We start from the raw sequence: 6,557 nt of genomic DNA on the forward strand, positions 1-6,557 counted from the left end.
CCCGGTCCCGACCCTGAGAGGCAGCTGCAGTGCCAAGGAAACATCAGCTGTTAAACAAGTTATCTCCTCAGAGATACGAATCAAAGGTCTCTGAGGGCGTGTCGCCAACGAAGGAATTTCCAGAGCACGTGAGCTTCTAAAAGAAGTCATTCGGTCATTGATTTGGACCTCAGCTGTAAGAACTTCACATCCAAATTTATATCCTCAGGCACCAATGACTGGTCTCCAGAGCTTCAGCCGTCTCCTCTTGCGGGGGAGACGGGTTATCCGGCTGGAGAGAGGAGGCTGGCGGATTACGGAAGGGGCTGGCCGAGCCTCTGTTTTTCGTTCCTTCTCGTTCAGCAGGCGGGTGCTGGTGTGGCTTGTATTTTTTGGTTCCTTCAGAGTTCGACAGGCGGTTAGGCCCTTCCGAACCCCAGTCTAGGCCCACCTCCGGAAGTTACTGCGACAAACCGAGTCCCAAATTTGCCTCGCCTCCTTTCCATTTCTGCCCTTCTAGATCCTCCCCTTTCTAGGATTTGGGCAGAACCAGCACTAGCCCTCCCAGGACCTCATAATAATTATAACTGTGGTATTGGTTAAGAACTTACTATATGTCAAGCTCTGGGCTAAGCATGGTAGCGGGGGATAATTCAATCAGATCAGATACAATTCCTATCCCACATGGGGTTCACAGGCTAAGAAGGAAGGAGAACAGATATTTAATCCCTATTTTATAGGTGAGGAAACTGAGGCCCAGAGAAGTGGTGACTTTTTCCATTTCTGTCATTTGTTTTCCTGTCCGTCCTCCCCCGTAGACTGTAGACTCCTTGTGGGCAGGGATTATGTCTATTAAATTCCTTCAAATTGTACTTTACTAAGTGCTTAGTACAGTGGCATAGTGGAGAAGCAGTGTGGCCTAACGGAACGAGCAGGGAACTGGGAGTCAGAAGATGTGGGTGCTAAACCCAGCTCCGCCATTTACTACTGTGACCTTGGGCGAGTCATTTAAATTTCTCTCTGCCTCAATTCCCTAATCTGCAAAATGGGAATTCAATACCTGGTCAATCAATCACACTTACTGAGCACCAAATGTTTGGGAGACTAAAACATAGAGTCGGTAGACCCATTCCTTGTCCATGAATTTACAGTCTAGAGTAGGGAGACAGATATAAATACATATATTACCAATATATCCATAAGTGCTGCTGGGCTGTGACTGAGTTCTGGGTGGGATCTGAATAATTTAACTGCCCAAGCACTTAGTATAGGGCTTGGCATGTAGTAAGTGCTTAACAAATACCACAGTCATTATTATCATCACAGTTCATTGCACAGAGTAAGTGCTCAATACATGCCACCGATTGACTGATCGATGGATCAATTTGACCAAAGGACACCCGGCTGCCAAGTGGCAGAACAAGAACTACAGCCCAAGTTTTCCACTTTCCAGTCCCGTGTTCTTTCGCCAAGCCACGCAGCAGCGAGGATTTTCCAAGCAAGCTTGGCACCTCTCTCTCTGCCCGGGACTCCCTGCCCGAGAAGTTTAAAAACTGAGGAGGCAGAATTTTTCCCGAGTGAGGAAAACCCTGAGAGGAGGGAGAAACCGGACAGCTCAGCCTCCGCTCTATGTCCGGCGGGCCTCATGAGGCTTTCCCACCAACACAAGGCCAGAGCAAGTGAGCGGTTTCTAGAAAAAGCAGCGCCCACATAGATGCCCCTCCTGAAGGGTGCTGGGGCAGATATAAACCCTGGTATGTTTCCAGTGAAATGCCAGTGTGGCTTAGTGGATAGAACACGGGCCTGGGAGTCAAAAGGACCCGAGTTCTAATTCCAGCTCCACCACGTCTGCTGTTTGACCTTGAGGAAATCATTTCACCTCTCTGTGCCTCAGTTCCCTCGTCTGTAAAATGGGGAGTGTGAGCCTCATGTGGGACAGGGACACTGTCCAACCTCATTAACTTGTATATATCCCAGTGCTTGGCACATAGTAAGTGCTTAACAAGCATTATGACTGTTATTATCATCTCCCCTACCTCCATGGGGCAGTGCTGATGGGCCGTGTGCTGAAGGGGAAAGGGGGAGATATGATCCAGTGGATAGAGCACAGGCCTGGGAGTCGGAAGGTCATGGGTTCTAAACCCGGCTCGACCACCTGTCTTCTGTGTGACCTTGGGCAAATCACTTCACTTCTCCATGCCCCAGTTCCTTCATTTGGAAAATGGGGATTAAGACTGTGAGCCCTATGTGGGACGGCGGCTGTATCCAACCTGATAATCGTGTTTCTACCCCAGCGCTTAGAACAGTGCCTGACACATAGTCCGTGCTTAACGAATACCATAATTATTATTATTACTGGGAAACTCTCTTTGCTCTAGAAATGAGGTTCGGGCTGATTTTCAGGATGCCGGCAGAGGATGCTCCAGAGTAGTCAAGCTGGGAGGGCTCCCCGGGTCCAACCTCTGGGGGTTTGAGCCCAGGGGTGTCCCCAGCTAAGGGGACTGGAGCAGTAGAGAGTGACAGGAGAAACAGTAATAGTGACGGTATTTATTCAGCACTTACTGTAAGCTCATTGTGGGCAGGGAATGTGTCTGCTTATTGTTATATCGTACTCTCCCAGGTGCTCCGTACAGTGCTCTGCACACAGTAAATGCTCAATAAATACGATTGAATGAAGGAGAATACACAGGTGGGAATTAGACTAGGTCCCTGTTCCTCGCTGGGCTCACCGTTTAAGAAGCCCAAGAAGCCCAAACTCTCAGAATTTGGGATTTCTCCAGGTGGGGTTTTTGAGCTTGTTACATGAAGTCGATGTATGCAGATGATTCTGATTGAGACAGGGAGGTGGATGATCGCTCAGTTGCTGAGATAGCTTGGTTTTTATAACTTAATGAGTTTTCAGGCACTCTTTGTCGAACAACCCCGTCATGTCTTTGTCTCTTAAACCGTGAACCACCCAAAGAACAGGGAGCAATTCCCAGCTGTATACTCTCCCTGCCCTTAGTAGAGTGGTTAACTTGTACCTACTCCAGTGCTCGGAACAGTGCTTGGCACACAGTAAGTGCTTAACAAATATCATCATTGTTATTATTATTATAGTGTTATGTGCATAACGAGCACTGAGTGAACACATACCATGACCCAGAGATGGCTCTGAAATAGTCTATTTTACCACCTGGGAAATTTGGACTCAGAGCAGAGGAGGATCAGAGTGAATTAGGTGAAAACCCAGAATTAGAACCCAGATCAGTGTGGCTTAGTGGATAGAGTATGGGCCTGGGAGTAAGAAGGACCTGCGTTCTAATCCCAGCTCCGCTACATGTCTGCTGTATGGCTTTGGGCAAGTCACTTAGCTTCTCTGTGCCTCAGTGACCTCAGCTGTAAAATGAGGATTAAGACTGTGAGCCCCGTGAAGAACAGGGACTGTGTACAACCTGTCTTGTATCTACCCCAGTGCTTAGAACAGTGCCTGGCACACAGGTAAGTGCTTAAAAATTCCATTTCGATTCCCAGAACGGGGCTCCAACCCATGGACCGTCCTGCCCTTGCTGTGGGGGATGGGAAGAGACCCACCAAGAACCTAGAGTCAGCACTGCCCACCAGACCCCCTGTGCTTAACCTGCTGTGGGTAAAAACTTCGAAAGAGCTGAACAAGTCGAGGAAAAAGTTAATAGGAAACAAGTAAATAACCATAAACCTCAGGGCCTAGCAATAACTTGTTTCAATAATTTACAGATATTAACGCATCATTTGGGTGCTCGGGGAGCATAACTAACTCCTGTATTAATAATGCATTATCCTGGGTGAGCGGGGTTATGGTAACTATAAATACTGCACATATTCAGCCTTCATGTTGACGAGCTCTCTTTATGAATAAATTATCGACCCATCTCCAGAATGTTAATTTGCCCGGTTTTATGGAGAAGAGTAGGAGCTAAACCAGGTCGCAAACGTGCGGCACATCTGCTTTCCAGCTGGGAGGTGGGTAGAAAGTGTCTCGATTCAGATAACCTGGGCGGAGACCGGTCAAAACTCAGCCAGGACCTCAGCTGACCCTGCTTCACTAAGTGCTTAGTCCAGTGGCCTACTGGAGAAGCAGTTTGGCCTATTGGAATAAGCATGGGTCGGGGGTCTAATCCCAGCTCCACTATTTACCACTGTGACCTTGGGTGAGTCATTTAAACTTCTCTCTGCCTCAGTTCCCTAATCTGCAAAATGGGAATTCAATACCTGGTTAATTAATCGTATCAAACAATCATACTCGACTGCCACAGGTCTCTTCCAGCCATATGCCAGAGTCCGGGCTTCCTTGCACTTCCCACTCACAGCGCGTCCAGCATCTCTCTTGGGCAGGTGAGGAGAGTTTGATTTCTTAGTTTCTTTTTTTTTTTATATATAAAGGGAGAAACAGAGGCCGGGGAGAAGGAATTTGCCCAATTCTGGTTGTGGCATTTCAGAAAAGATGGAAAGAATGTGGAGTCCACAGAGATGGAAAGGTTAAAGGAACTGAGGTTTCGTCGAACGTTGAAGAATGGCTTAACTGTCCCTGAAGCCTGAGGGGTTTTGAGATATTTTTAAACCGTTATTCCTGCTTTCCCAGAGGAAGAGAGGAAAGAAAACAGACTTTAAAAATGCTGCATGAGTGACTAGAATGAAAGGATGATTAAATCCTGAAACAGACTTTGTGTTATAGGTGGGGCGGGGGGGGGGGGAGTAAAAGAATTAGACCAACTTTAGAAGCAGGGGGCTGCACCAGGTGATCTTCTGACCTCTTCCAGTTCCATGATGCTGAAGTCATCTAGGTCTTCCCGGGGCAAACCTAATAAAAGGCTGAAACATTTCACATAATCTACCTGTTTTAACGGTACTAATGAAATCTAATCACTCACCAGCTGGGGGTTTTGGCAACTAATTTTAGGACTACTGCAATTCATTGTTACAGGGCTAAAAAAGGAGTTTGGGATTATAAACCGGTGTTTTATTTCTTGTCCCAGATGAGCCTCCTGATAAAGCCCTCATTTTCCCTAATCCCTCTCCTTTCCGCATCACCCAGGTTAGATTTGTACCCTTTTGTCACCCTATCCTCAGCCCCACAGGATTTCTATACATATATAGTTTAAAGCAGCGTGGTACAATGGAAAGAGCCTGGGCTTGGGAGTCAGAGTGCATGGGTTCGAATCCCGGCTCCGCCACTTGCCAGCTGGGTGACTTTGGGCAAGTCACTTCACTTCTCTGGGCCTCAGTTACCTCATCTGTAAAATGGGGATTAAAACTGTGAGCCCCACGTGGGACAACCCGATTCCCTTGTATCCCCCAGCGCTTAGAACAGTGCTGTGCACATAGTGAGCGCTTAACAAATACCAACATTTATTAATGTTTAAATTCCCTTCTAAACTGTAACCTCCTTGTGGGTAAGGAACATGTCTCCCAACTCTGTTGTATTGTAGTCTCCCAAGCACTCAGAACAGTGCTCTGCACAAAGTGCTCAATAAATGCCATTGGCTGTCTCTGATATCTGACCACAGGACACCACCTTCCTGTCAACCCTCTTTCTTTCCAACTGGACTCTGGGAACTGCCCAGAAGCCAACTCAGGATGGCAATGGGGCAGGGAGACAAGGTTTGGGAGTGGGGAAAAAAGAAATGCTCTTAATCTGACAGAGGTCATGGTTCACAGGATGGTCCTGGAGGTGAGATGGGAGAGATACGGTCGGTTCCCTAGTGTTCCTCTGGCTGACAAAATTAATTTGTCTTATGCACATTTTCTGGTGAAAAATTACCTTCAAAAACATGCCTGGACATAGTGCAAAATACAGGTACTCAGTAAGGATGATAGTTACAATGAAGCTAAGCAGACAGCAAGTTGGGAATGGAACCCAGATCTCCTGATCCAAATCCTTTGTGATACTGAGTAATCCAGGAACTTCAACCTTCCAGCAGAGGTCCTTCACAGCTAAGGCAGGGAAAATTATCAGCCACTTACACTTCGACCACTTAAAACGACAATGGCAATTTAACTCATTCTGGGTCCTCAAAATATCCTCCCTGAAGCCCCCCACTAATCAATAATAACAATGATGGTATTTGTAAAGCACTTACTACGTGACGAGCACCGTTCTAAGCACTGGGGTAGATGCTAGGTAATCAATTCAGTCAAGTCCTTGACCCACACGGGGCTCACAGTAAGTAGGAAGGAGATTCCGGCATTGAAACCCCATTTTACAAATGAGGAAATTGAGGCACAGAGAAGTGACGTGACTTGCCCAAGGTCACAGCAGGCAAGTGCCAGAGCCGGAATTAGATCCTAGGCCCTCTGATTCCTAGGAACAAAGAGGATTTCAGTGCCACTTGAATTTTCAGAGCAAGACTCTAATATATATATATATATAAATGTATTATATATAATTCCAATTATATATATATATATATATTTATATATAATTCCCATGCCTGGGTGCAGAGCTGGGAGTCTGCAGAAATCATGTCTCCCAGAATCTATGAAACGTCGGAGGAGACTCCCCCAGGACCTAGACTTCACTATCCCTGGTAGTTTGAAGGAGTGGATAATGTCGCTCCTTT

This window comes from Ornithorhynchus anatinus, chromosome 11 (assembly GCF_004115215.2).
Source record: "Ornithorhynchus anatinus isolate Pmale09 chromosome 11, mOrnAna1.pri.v4, whole genome shotgun sequence".
NCBI lineage: Eukaryota > Metazoa > Chordata > Mammalia > Monotremata > Ornithorhynchidae > Ornithorhynchus > Ornithorhynchus anatinus.